This window comes from Procambarus clarkii, chromosome 31 (genome assembly GCF_040958095.1).
Source record: "Procambarus clarkii isolate CNS0578487 chromosome 31, FALCON_Pclarkii_2.0, whole genome shotgun sequence".
Classification (NCBI taxonomy): Eukaryota; Metazoa; Arthropoda; class Malacostraca; order Decapoda; family Cambaridae; genus Procambarus; species Procambarus clarkii.
Window position 1 is genome coordinate 33,011,068 of NC_091180.1, and position 14,917 is coordinate 33,025,984.

Genomic DNA, 14,917 nt, shown 5'->3' on the forward strand with positions numbered 1-14,917 from the left:
GGACACCGCCTTGACCACTATCTACGTGAATGTGAACACCTGAGAGAAATCAGAAGTATGTGTAGAATAATAAACCCCACATTGTTTGAGTTAGGAAAACACTATTTGTCAAATAATGATACTGTTCTTAAAAGATTCCCCCATTTTGCACCCGCAAGATAATGTAAGCTTTTAAGGGTTGACAGATGTTAATCTTCTTGTTTGAGGAGCTGTTCACTTGAGACAGTTATGCAAGTCCCAGCTGTGTCTGGGTACAAGTGACAGGATGAACAACCCAGCGGGTTTTCTTCCTATTGGGGAGTGTTGTACATCCTGCTATGGCGGTATGTCTACTCACAAGATGAGTGGCGCTGCCCAATAAACTCGCCCCGTAGGGCAAAATTTACAATCTGTTTCTCAATATTACTTGCAAATTTTAGATTCAAGCCATTTTCTCCCTATTGAAGTCAAGGTAATTGATCGATAGAATGATGCGATATATATATATATATATATATATATATATATATATATATATATATATATATATATATATATATATATAAGCCTATACTTGCATAAACCACAAGTGAAGATAAACAATCTTTGGACAACACCCACCAGTGGGACTCGAACCCAGAAAGCACAACTACCTTCCAGTAGCTGGCATAACTAGTATGCTTTAACCCACTACGCCATCAGACCTTACAAAAGAAGTAGATAGTTCGAGATATATATATCTCAAACATCTCTACCTCCCGAAGGCACCAGATGAGTGAGGGGTCAGTCTGCATTTTTCGTCAAGCCACTGTCAATGTGAGAGAACTCGTGTCCAGCTTATAAGCCTATACTTGCATAAACCACAAGTGAAGATAAACAATCTTTGGACAACACCCACCAGTGGGACTCGAACCCAGAAAGCACAACTACCTTCCAGTAGCTGGCATAACTAGTATGCTTTAACCCACTACGCCATCAGACCTTACAAAAGAAGTAGATAGTTCGAGATATATATATCTCAAACATCTCTACCTCCCGAAGGCACCAGATGAGTGAGGGGTCAGTCTGCATTTTTCGTCAAGCCACTGTCAATGTGAGAGAACTCGTGTCCAGCTTATAAGCCTATACTTGCATAAACCACAAGTGAAGATAAACAATCTTTGGACAACACCCACCAGTGGGACTCGAACCCAGAAAGCACAACTACCTTCCAGTAGCTGGCATAACTAGTATGCTTTAACCCACTACGCCATCAGACCTTACAAAAGAAGTAGATAGTTCGAGATATATATATCTCAAACATCTCTACCTCCCGAAGGCACCAGATGAGTGAGGGGTCAGTCTGCATTTTTCGTCAAGCCACTGTCAATGTGAGAGAACTCGTGTCCAGCTTATAAGCCTATACTTGCATAAACCACAAGTGAAGATAAACAATCTTTGGACAACACCCACCAGTGGGACTCGAACCCAGAAAGCACAACTACCTTCCAGTAGCTGGCATAACTAGTATGCTTTAACCCACTACGCCATCAGACCTTACAAAAGAAGTAGATAGTTCGAGATATATATATCTCAAACATCTCTACCTCCCGAAGGCACCAGATGAGTGAGGGGTCAGTCTGCATTTTTCGTCAAGCCACTGTCAATGTGAGAGAACTCGTGTCCAGCTTATAAGCCTATACTTGCATAAACCACAAGTGAAGATAAACAATCTTTGGACAACACCCACCAGTGGGACTCGAACCCAGAAAGCACAACTACCTTCCAGTAGCTGGCATAACTAGTATGCTTTAACCCACTACGCCATCAGACCTTACAAAAGAAGTAGATAGTTCGAGATATATATATCTCAAACATCTCTACCTCCCGAAGGCACCAGATGAGTGAGGGGTCAGTCTGCATTTTTCGTCAAGCCACTGTCAATGTGAGAGAACTCGTGTCCAGCTTATAAGCCTATACTTGCATAAACCACAAGTGAAGATAAACAATCTTTGGACAACACCCACCAGTGGGACTCGAACCCAGAAAGCACAACTACCTTCCAGTAGCTGGCATAACTAGTATGCTTTAACCCACTACGCCATCAGACCTTACAAAAGAAGTAGATAGTTCGAGATATATATATCTCAAACATCTCTACCTCCCGAAGGCACCAGATGAGTGAGGGGTCAGTCTGCATTTTTCGTCAAGCCACTGTCAATGTGAGAGAACTCGTGTCCAGCTTATAAGCCTATACTTGCATAAACCACAAGTGAAGATAAACAATCTTTGGACAACACCCACCAGTGGGACTCGAACCCAGAAAGCACAACTACCTTCCAGTAGCTGGCATAACTAGTATGCTTTAACCCACTACGCCATCAGACCTTACAAAAGAAGTAGATAGTTCGAGATATATATATCTCAAACATCTCTACCTCCCGAAGGCACCAGATGAGTGAGGGGTCAGTCTGCATTTTTCGTCAAGCCACTGTCAATGTGAGAGAACTCGTGTCCAGCTTATAAGCCTATACTTGCATAAACCACAAGTGAAGATAAACAATCTTTGGACAACACCCACCAGTGGGACTCGAACCCAGAAAGCACAACTACCTTCCAGTAGCTGGCATAACTAGTATGCTTTAACCCACTACGCCATCAGACCTTACAAAAGAAGTAGATAGTTCGAGATATATATATCTCGAACTATCAGTTATAGCATACTAGTTATGCCAGCTACTGGAAGGTAGTTGTGCTTTCTGGGTTCGAGTCCCACTGGTGGGTGTTGTCCAAAGATTGTTTATCTTCACTTGTGGTTTATGCAAGTATAGGCTTATAAGCTGGACACGAGTTCTCTCACATTGACAGTGGCTTGACGAAAAATGCAGACTGACCCCTCACTCATCTGGTGCCTTCGGGAGGTAGAGATGTTTGAGATATATATATCTCGAACTATCTACTTCTTTTGTAAGGTCTGATGGCGTAGTGGGTTAAAGCATACTAGTTATGCCAGCTACTGGAAGGTAGTTGTGCTTTCTGGGTTCGAGTCCCACTGGTGGGTGTTGTCCAAAGATTGTTTATCTTCACTTGTGGTTTATGCAAGTATAGGCTTATAAGCTGGACACGAGTTCTCTCACATTGACAGTGGCTTGACGAAAAATGCAGACTGACCCCTCACTCATCTGGTGCCTTCGGGAGGTAGAGATGTTTGAGATATATATATCTCGAACTATCTACTTCTTTTGTAAGGTCTGATGGCGTAGTGGGTTAAAGCATACTAGTTATGCCAGCTACTGGAAGGTAGTTGTGCTTTCTGGGTTCGAGTCCCACTGGTGGGTGTTGTCCAAAGATTGTTTATCTTCACTTGTGGTTTATGCAAGTATAGGCTTATAAGCTGGACACGAGTTCTCTCACATTGACAGTGGCTTGACGAAAAATGCAGACTGACCCCTCACTCATCTGGTGCCTTCGGGAGGTAGAGATGTTTGAGATATATATATCTCGAACTATCTACTTCTTTTGTAAGGTCTGATGGCGTAGTGGGTTAAAGCATACTAGTTATGCCAGCTACTGGAAGGTAGTTGTGCTTTCTGGGTTCGAGTCCCACTGGTGGGTGTTGTCCAAAGATTGTTTATCTTCACTTGTGGTTTATGCAAGTATAGGCTTATAAGCTGGACACGAGTTCTCTCACATTGACAGTGGCTTGACGAAAAATGCAGACTGACCCCTCACTCATCTGGTGCCTTCGGGAGGTAGAGATGTTTGAGATATATATATCTCGAACTATCTACTTCTTTTGTAAGGTCTGATGGCGTAGTGGGTTAAAGCATACTAGTTATGCCAGCTACTGGAAGGTAGTTGTGCTTTCTGGGTTCGAGTCCCACTGGTGGGTGTTGTCCAAAGATTGTTTATCTTCACTTGTGGTTTATGCAAGTATAGGCTTATAAGCTGGACACGAGTTCTCTCACATTGACAGTGGCTTGACGAAAAATGCAGACTGACCCCTCACTCATCTGGTGCCTTCGGGAGGTAGAGATGTTTGAGATATATATATCTCGAACTATCTACTTCTTTTGTAAGGTCTGATGGCGTAGTGGGTTAAAGCATACTAGTTATGCCAGCTACTGGAAGGTAGTTGTGCTTTCTGGGTTCGAGTCCCACTGGTGGGTGTTGTCCAAAGATTGTTTATCTTCACTTGTGGTTTATGCAAGTATAGGCTTATAAGCTGGACACGAGTTCTCTCACATTGACAGTGGCTTGACGAAAAATGCAGACTGACCCCTCACTCATCTGGTGCCTTCGGGAGGTAGAGATGTTTGAGATATATATATCTCGAACTATCTACTTCTTTTGTAAGGTCTGATGGCGTAGTGGGTTAAAGCATACTAGTTATGCCAGCTACTGGAAGGTAGTTGTGCTTTCTGGGTTCGAGTCCCACTGGTGGGTGTTGTCCAAAGATTGTTTATCTTCACTTGTGGTTTATGCAAGTATAGGCTTATAAGCTGGACACGAGTTCTCTCACATTGACAGTGGCTTGACGAAAAATGCAGACTGACCCCTCACTCATCTGGTGCCTTCGGGAGGTAGAGATGTTTGAGATATATATATCTCGAACTATCTACTTCTTTTGTAAGGTCTGATGGCGTAGTGGGTTAAAGCATACTAGTTATGCCAGCTACTGGAAGGTAGTTGTGCTTTCTGGGTTCGAGTCCCACTGGTGGGTGTTGTCCAAAGATTGTTTATCTTCACTTGTGGTTTATGCAAGTATAGGCTTATAAGCTGGACACGAGTTCTCTCACATTGACAGTGGCTTGACGAAAAATGCAGACTGACCCCTCACTCATCTGGTGCCTTCGGGAGGTAGAGATGTTTGAGATATATATATCTCGAACTATCTACTTCTTTTGTAAGGTCTGATGGCGTAGTGGGTTAAAGCATACTAGTTATGCCAGCTACTGGAAGGTAGTTGTGCTTTCTGGGTTCGAGTCCCACTGGTGGGTGTTGTCCAAAGATTGTTTATCTTCACTTGTGGTTTATGCAAGTATAGGCTTATAAGCTGGACACGAGTTCTCTCACATTGACAGTGGCTTGACGAAAAATGCAGACTGACCCCTCACTCATCTGGTGCCTTCGGGAGGTAGAGATGTTTGAGATATATATATCTCGAACTATCTACTTCTTTTGTAAGGTCTGATGGCGTAGTGGGTTAAAGCATACTAGTTATGCCAGCTACTGGAAGGTAGTTGTGCTTTCTGGGTTCGAGTCCCACTGGTGGGTGTTGTCCAAAGATTGTTTATCTTCACTTGTGGTTTATGCAAGTATAGGCTTATAAGCTGGACACGAGTTCTCTCACATTGACAGTGGCTTGACGAAAAATGCAGACTGACCCCTCACTCATCTGGTGCCTTCGGGAGGTAGAGATGTTTGAGATATATATATCTCGAACTATCTACTTCTTTTGTAAGGTCTGATGGCGTAGTGGGTTAAAGCATACTAGTTATGCCAGCTACTGGAAGGTAGTTGTGCTTTCTGGGTTCGAGTCCCACTGGTGGGTGTTGTCCAAAGATTGTTTATCTTCACTTGTGGTTTATGCAAGTATAGGCTTATAAGCTGGACACGAGTTCTCTCACATTGACAGTGGCTTGACGAAAAATGCAGACTGACCCCTCACTCATCTGGTGCCTTCGGGAGGTAGAGATGTTTGAGATATATATATCTCGAACTATCTACTTCTTTTGTAAGGTCTGATGGCGTAGTGGGTTAAAGCATACTAGTTATGCCAGCTACTGGAAGGTAGTTGTGCTTTCTGGGTTCGAGTCCCACTGGTGGGTGTTGTCCAAAGATTGTTTATCTTCAGTTGTGGTTTATGCAAGTATAGGCTTATAAGCTGGACACGAGTTCTCTCACATTGACAGTGGCTTGACGAAAAATGCAGACTGACCCCTCACTCATCTGGTGCCTTCGGGAGGTAGAGATGTTTGAGATATATATATCTCGAACTATCTACTTCTTTTGTAAGGTCTGATGGCGTAGTGGGTTAAAGCATACTAGTTATGCCAGCTACTGGAAGGTAGTTGTGCTTTCTGGGTTCGAGTCCCACTGGTGGGTGTTGTCCAAAGATTGTTTATCTTCACTTGTGGTTTATGCAAGTATAGGCTTATAAGCTGGACACGAGTTCTCTCACATTGACAGTGGCTTGACGAAAAATGCAGACTGACCCCTCACTCATCTGGTGCCTTCGGGAGGTAGAGATGTTTGAGATATATATATCTCGAACTATCTACTTCTTTTGTAAGGTCTGATGGCGTAGTGGGTTAAAGCATACTAGTTATGCCAGCTACTGGAAGGTAGTTGTGCTTTCTGGGTTCGAGTCCCACTGGTGGGTGTTGTCCAAAGATTGTTTATCTTCACTTGTGGTTTATGCAAGTATAGGCTTATAAGCTGGACACGAGTTCTCTCACATTGACAGTGGCTTGACGAAAAATGCAGACTGACCCCTCACTCATCTGGTGCCTTCGGGAGGTAGAGATGTTTGAGATATATATATCTCGAACTATCTACTTCTTTTGTAAGGTCTGATGGCGTAGTGGGTTAAAGCATACTAGTTATGCCAGCTACTGGAAGGTAGTTGTGCTTTCTGGGTTCGAGTCCCACTGGTGGGTGTTGTCCAAAGATTGTTTATCTTCACTTGTGGTTTATGCAAGTATAGGCTTATAAGCTGGACACGAGTTCTCTCACATTGACAGTGGCTTGACGAAAAATGCAGACTGACCCCTCACTCATCTGGTGCCTTCGGGAGGTAGAGATGTTTGAGATATATATATCTCGAACTATCTACTTCTTTTGTAAGGTCTGATGGCGTAGTGGGTTAAAGCATACTAGTTATGCCAGCTACTGGAAGGTAGTTGTGCTTTCTGGGTTCGAGTCCCACTGGAGGGTGTTGTCCAAAGATTGTTTATCTTCACTTGTGGTTTATGCAAGTATAGGCTTATAAGCTGGACACGAGTTCTCTCACATTGACAGTGGCTTGACGAAAAATGCAGACTGACCCCTCACTCATCTGGTGCCTTCGGGAGGTAGAGATGTTTGAGATATATATATCTCGAACTATCTACTTCTTTTGTAAGGTCTGATGGCGTAGTGGGTTAAAGCATACTAGTTATGCCAGCTACTGGAAGGTAGTTGTGCTTTCTGGGTTCGAGTCCCACTGGTGGGTGTTGTCCAAAGATTGTTTATCTTCACTTGTGGTTTATGCAAGTATAGGCTTATAAGCTGGACACGAGTTCTCTCACATTGACAGTGGCTTGACGAAAAATGCAGACTGACCCCTCACTCATCTGGTGCCTTCGGGAGGTAGAGATGTTTGAGATATATATATCTCGAACTATCTACTTCTTTTGTAAGGTCTGATGGCGTAGTGGGTTAAAGCATACTAGTTATGCCAGCTACTGGAAGGTAGTTGTGCTTTCTGGGTTCGAGTCCCACTGGTGGGTGTTGTCCAAAGATTGTTTATCTTCACTTGTGGTTTATGCAAGTATAGGCTTATAAGCTGGACACGAGTTCTCTCACATTGACAGTGGCTTGACGAAAAATGCAGACTGACCCCTCACTCATCTGGTGCCTTCGGGAGGTAGAGATGTTTGAGATATATATATCTCGAACTATCTACTTCTTTTGTAAGGTCTGATGGCGTAGTGGGTTAAAGCATACTAGTTATGCCAGCTACTGGAAGGTAGTTTTGCTTTCTGGGTTCGAGTCCCACTGGTGGGTGTTGTCCAAAGATTGTTTATCTTCACTTGTGGTTTATGCAAGTATAGGCTTATAAGCTGGACACGAGTTCTCTCACATTGACAGTGGCTTGACGAAAAATGCAGACTGACCCCTCACTCATCTGGTGCCTTCGGGAGGTAGAGATGTTTGAGATATATATATCTCGAACTATCTACTTCTTTTGTAAGGTCTGATGGCGTAGTGGGTTAAAGCATACTAGTTATGCCAGCTACTGGAAGGTAGTTGTGCTTTCTGGGTTCGAGTCCCACTGGTGGGTGTTGTCCAAAGATTGTATATATATATATATATATATATATATATATATATATATATATATATATATATATATATATATATATACACATATATATAAATATATATCCTGCTTCTGAAAACTGCTCACCACGTTGGCACCCCTCCATGCTACAGTTCCCATCGTGACTGGAATGATCTATTAAATATATCATTAAATGGTTGACTACACTTACCATTCGCCCTCCTGTAGCAGCATCAATTGCGGTAGATTGTCTGGATAGCCGCAGATTGACTGAGAGAGCCACACACATACACTGTATAGATAACAGTACATGATAACACACTGACAGAGCTCTCGCAAATATTTCTTGTAGGCCTGGGGACATAGTACGTTTAAGTTTATATATATATATATATATATATATATATATATATATATATATATATATATATATATATATATATATATATATATATATATATATATATATGTCGTACCTAGTAGCCAGAATGCACTTCTCGGCCTACTATGCAAGGCCCGATTTGCCTAATAAGCCAAGTTTTCCTGAATTAATATATTTTCTCTATTTTTTTTCTTATGAAATGATAAAGCTACCCATTTCATTATGTATAAGGTCAATTTTTTTTTATTGGAGTTAAAATTAACGTAGATATATGACCAAACCTAACCAACCCTACCTAACCTAACCTAACCTATCTTTATAGGTTAGGTTAGGTTAGGTAGCCGAAAAAGTTAGGTTAGGTTAGGTAGGTTAGGTAGTCGAAAAACAATTAATTCATGAAAACTTGGCTTATTAGGCAAATCGGGCCTTGCATAGTAGGCTGACAAGTGCGTTCTGGCTACTAGGTACGACATATATATATATATATATATATATATATATATATATATATATATATATATATATATATATATGCGAACAAGCCTGATTGGTCCCCAGGACTATATGCGACTGAAAACTCACACCCCAGAAGTGACTCGAACCCATACTCCCAGGAGCAACGCAACTGGTATCTACAGGACGCCTTAATCCGCTTGACCATCACGACCGGACATAAGGAAGTGATAGCCGAAGCTATCTGAACCACTTCCCCGCCGGCACTCGGATGGTAATCTTGGGCATAGCATTTTATCAAATCACCTCAATCTTTGGGGCACACGTGTGGAACACAAATGCGAACAAGCCTGAATGGTCCCCAGGACTATATGCGACTGAAAACTCGCATATATACATATATATATATATATATATATATATATATATATATATATATATATATATATATATATATATATATACACATATATATAAATATATATCCTGCTTCTGAAAACTGCTCACCACGTTGGCACCCCTCCATGCTACAGTTCCCATCGTGACTGAAATGATCTATTAAATATATCATTAAATGGTTGACTACACTTACCATTCGCCCTCCTGGAGCAGCATCAATTGCGGTAGATTGTCTGGATAGCCGCAGATTGACTGAGAGAGCCACACACATGCACTGTACAGATAACAGTACATGATAACACACTGACAGAGCTCTCGCAAATATTTCTTGTAGGCCTGGGGACATAGTACGTTTAAGTTTATATATATATATATATATATATATATATATATATATATATATATATATATATATATATATATATATATATATATATATATATATTTATATATATATGTCGTACCTAGTAGCCAGAATGCACTTCTCGGCCTACTATGCAAGGCCCGATTTGCCTAATAAGCCAAGTTTTCCTGAATTAATATATTTCCTCTAATTGTTTTCTTATTAAATGATAAAGGTACCCATTTCATTATGTATAAGGTCAATTTTTTTTATTGGAGTTAAAATTAACGTAGATATATGACCAAACCTAACCAACCCTACCTAACCTAACCTAACCTATCTTTATAGGTTAGGTTAGGTTAGGTAGCCGAAAAAGTTAGGTTAGGTTAGGTAGGTTAGGTAGTCGAAAAACAATTAATTCATGAAAACTTGGCTTATTAGGCAAATCGGGCCTTGCATAGTAGGCTGACAAGTGCGTTCTGGCTACTAGGTACGACATATATATATATATATATATATATATATATATATATATATATATATATATATATATATATATATATATATATATATGCGAACAAGCCTGATTGGTCCCCAGGACTATATGCGACTGAAAACTCACACCCCAGAAGTGACTCGAACCCATACTCCCAGGAGCAACGCAACTGGTATCTACAGGACGCCTTAATCCGCTTGACCATCACGACCGGACATAAGGAAGTGATAGCCGAAGCTATCTGAACCACTTCCGCGCCGGCACTCGGATGGTAATCTTGGGCATAGCATTTTATCAATTCACCTCAATCTTTGGGGCACACGTGAGGAACACAAATGCGAACAAGCCTGAATGGTCCCCAGGACTATATGCGACTGAAAACTCGCATATATACATATATATATATATATATATATATATATATATATATATATATATATATATATATATATATATATATATATATATATATATATATATATATATATATATATATATATATATATATATATGTACACATTAGGACTTAAGGACTTTGTATATATAAATAAAATGAAACAATGACTTAGAATATTCCACATTTCCTACCCGCAGTCACTTGACATGACTCACTTTTCTACGGCCCGGTTCTTTCTCGAAATTTTATTGTTTCGGGGTATCTGATTTAAGGAGGGAGGGAATTCTCAGGGAAAAGCGTCAAGCCATTACGACTATATAGCACTGGGAAGGGGTCAGGATAAGTATTTGGGATGGGACGGGGGGAAGGAATGGTGGCCAACCACTTGTGGACGGTCTCGGGGGATTGAACGCCGACCTGCATGAAGCGAGACCCGTAGTGTCAATTGTGTCATTAACCCCAACGGCCCCATATTATGGAAGAGGAGAACTGGTTCTGGTGCCTTGTGATATATTAGATGCTATCGAAGCAGCTGTCAGATTACTGGTGTGGTGGGCTGTCAGATTACTGGTGTGGTGGGCTGTCAGATTACTGGTGTGGTGGGCTGTCAGATTACTGGAGTTGTTGGCTGTCAGATTACTGGTGTGGTGGGCTGTCAGATTACTGGTGTGGTGGGCTGTCAGATTACTGGTGTTGTTGGCTGTCAGATTACTGGTGTGGTGGGCTGTCAGATTACTGGTGTGGTGGGCTGTCAGATTACTGGAGTTGTTGGCTGTCAGATTACTGGTGTGGTGGGCTGTCAGATTACTGGTGTGGTGGGCTGTCAGATTACTGGAGTTGTTGGCTGTCAGATTACTGGTGTGGTGGGCTGTCAGATTACTGGTGTGGTGGGCTGTCAGATTACTGGTGTTGTTGGCTGTCAGATTACTGGTGTGGTGGGCTGTCAGATTACTGGTGTGGTGGGCTGTCAGATTACTGGAGTTGTTGGCTGTCAGATTACTGGTGATGTTGGCTGTCAGATTACTGGTGATGTTGGCTGTCAGATTACTGGTGATGTTGGCTGTCAGATTACTGGTGATGTGGGCTGTCAGTTTACTGGAGTTGTTGGCTGTCAGATTACTGGAGTTGTTGGCTGTCAGATTACTGGTGATGTTGGCTGTCAGATTACTGGTGATGTTGGCTGTCAGATTACTGGAGTTGTTGGCTGTCAGATTACTGGAGTTGTTGGCTGTCAGATTACTGGTGATGTTGGCTGTCAGATTACTGGTGATGTTGGCTGTCAGATTACTGGTGTTGTTGGCTGTCAGATTACTGGAGTTGTTGGCTGTCAGATTACTGGTGTTGTTGGCTGTCAGTTTACTGGAGTTGTTGGCTGTCAGATTACTGGTGATGTTGGCTGTCAGATTACTGGTGATGTTGGCTGTCAGATTACTGGTGTGGTGGGCTGTCAGATTACTGGTGTGGTGGGCTGTCAGATTACTGGAGTTGTTGGCTGTCAGATTACTGGTGTTGTTGGCTGTCAGATTACTGGAGTTGATGGCTGTCAGATTACTGGAGTTGTTGGCTGTCAGATAACTGGAGTTGATGGCTGTCAGATTACTGGTGTGGTGGGCTGTCAGATTACTGGAGTTGAGGGGCAAGATAACTCACTATGGGTTTAATTATCCTTTTTCGGTGGAAAAAACATGCTTTTAGCTTTAAAAAGAAGCTTAAATTATTATTAGCTTAGACCGAGAAAAACATAGGAGAAACAACCCCTCCCCCCCCCCAATATAAATATTGTTCCACCTCAAAGAATTAATGTGGCACCTCAAAATAACCTCAGATAACCTCAAGATAACATCAAGATAACCTCCTCTCCAGGGTGTGTGTGTGTGTTTAGCTTTATTGAACGGCTTCACACCATAGAACCCGTAGTCCAATATCTTGAGTGTATGTGAAGGTTAAACACTCCTGGAGGCACTCAAGACCTTCTTTAAGGCACTCACTTACTCGACAAATAAACTGAAGCAATTATATACCATTCATGGAGGATGTGAAGCAACAGTTGCATACAAAACATGAATATAATAAAGAGAATGAAAAATAAATATCTGAGAATACTTGACTTCAAAAGCCTTCACAACACGTTACTAGTAAATGTTACTAGTAAATGTTACTACTAAATGTTACTAGTAAACGTTACTACTAAATGTTACTAGTAAACGTTACTACTAAATGTTACTAGTAAACGTTACTACTAAATGTTACTAGTAAACGTTACTACTAAATGTTACTAGTAGACGTTACTACTAAATGTTACTAGTAAACGTTACTACTAAATGTTACTAGTAAACGTTACTACTAAATGTTACTAGTAAACGTTACTACTAAATGTTACTAGTAGACGTTACTACTAAATGTTACTAGTAAACGTTACTACTAAATATTACTAGTAAACGTTACTACTAAATGTTACTAGTAAACGTTACTACTAAATGTTACTAGTAAACGTTACTACTAAATGTTACTAGTAGACGTTACTACTAAATGTTACTAGTAGACGTTACTACTAAATGTTACTAGTAAACGTTACTACTAAATGTTACTAGTAAACGTTACTACTAAATATTACTAGTAAACGTTACTACTAAATGTTACTAGTAAACGTGACAGTTTACTAAAATATTTCCTTCCCAGTAAACTTTAGAGTTTACCTCGACATTTGGAGTACCAACAGTCACCTGTAGTTTGAGGGAAGGTAACTAGTCATTAACATTAACAACCAATTAGCCTTCGTGCGAACAGCTGACAAAGAACAACAACTAAAACAAGAGGTGTGGGAATTTAGCTATGTGGTCTACACACGGAAGCAGACAATGCCCAATATTTCCAGGGCCGTAAATCAGTAATTACACTTCAGGATAGTGACTGACGCCTCGTCAGGCTCCTGATGTGGGTTGCCCAATATCAGGGCCCACCCCAGGGGGCCCCTGAGCACCTGGGGTGTGATGCCTGGGGGTGTTCCTTCCTGAGGTGTTAACCCCCTTGATGCGCGCGGATGCTGGTGAATCTTTGGAAGTGAGGACGCAGGGGGAGATGAAGAGTCAGAGGTGAGGGAGAGGAGGATGCCAGGGACCTCGTTACATCTATGCACCGACATATATTGATTGTCCTTGCAATACGGGGGTGGCAACCGAGCGACTCCATAACAGACAGGACGGCACGTTCCATATATATTTTCCCCCCAGGGAATTAATCTCCTCAACTTCCGTTACCAAGTGCGATTTAGTCCGGGAAACTGTGTCACCAAACCCACTAATCTTTGTTGTGTCGGAGTCACGTATACACACACACGACTGACTGCTGCTCACACCTGCCTGCACTACGCTCTGCAGATCTCCATATACATATGTGCGCGCTCATACACATACACAAATGTGTGTAAATCACATTATATATAAACATTTTTTTTTTAATTTTGAGGCAATGGAGTGACTCGAACTAGCGACCTGGTGATTCCCAGACACTTGTCTTAACCAACTCAGCCACGATGGTACAAAAGTCGACCAAAATTGATCAATCATTCAATGGTTGCAATCTCAGTCAATAGAATGGTGTCCAATGCAATTTTCCTCACTCAAGAGATTGTAACTGTTCAATTAACTTGGTTAATTCGTGCAAAATTGTGGATTGTAAATCGTTTACTGAAAGAAATATTACTTAATCATCACTTATAAAAAGTAGTGAATTAGATCATATTAATGTCAGTGCAGGATTATACTAACTAGATAACTTAATAATTGGTAGGAATTGTGATAGGGATGAAAGTAGTGTATGAATGAAGGAATACGCAGGTAATACTTATGGTTTTATCTCACCTTCATTGATGGTTTAGCATGTGGTTATTTGCCTTGTCAGGAGTAGTTGGGTATTTAGTCCCAAACTCCAGTGTCATCTTTCTGTATTTCCTTCATAACGTGTTGAAATACGAAAACGTTCGGAACTTTCATTTCATTTTCATTTATATATATATATATATATATATATATATATATATATATATATATATATATATATATATATATATATATATATATATATATATATATATATATATATATATATATATATATATATATATAGAATATATTACACTTATTTATACAATTTGCACAACGTTTCGAACCGCCATGGTTCATTCTCAAGAGAAAGGAATTTTCAGAACTGGTTGATTTTATACCCGCACTGGGTATAGTGATAAGACAATAAAGGTGAAAACATGGGGGGATACATAAGAACATAAGAATAAAGGTAACTGTGGAAGGCCTATTGGCCCATACGGGGCAGCTCCTATCTACATACAAAGATTAATCAGGTGTAATTGGCCTGTTATGTTGAACGGTGTCTTCTGTGTTGGCATTGTTATGTTCTGGTCTTGTCCTTACTCTCATGGTGGGTAG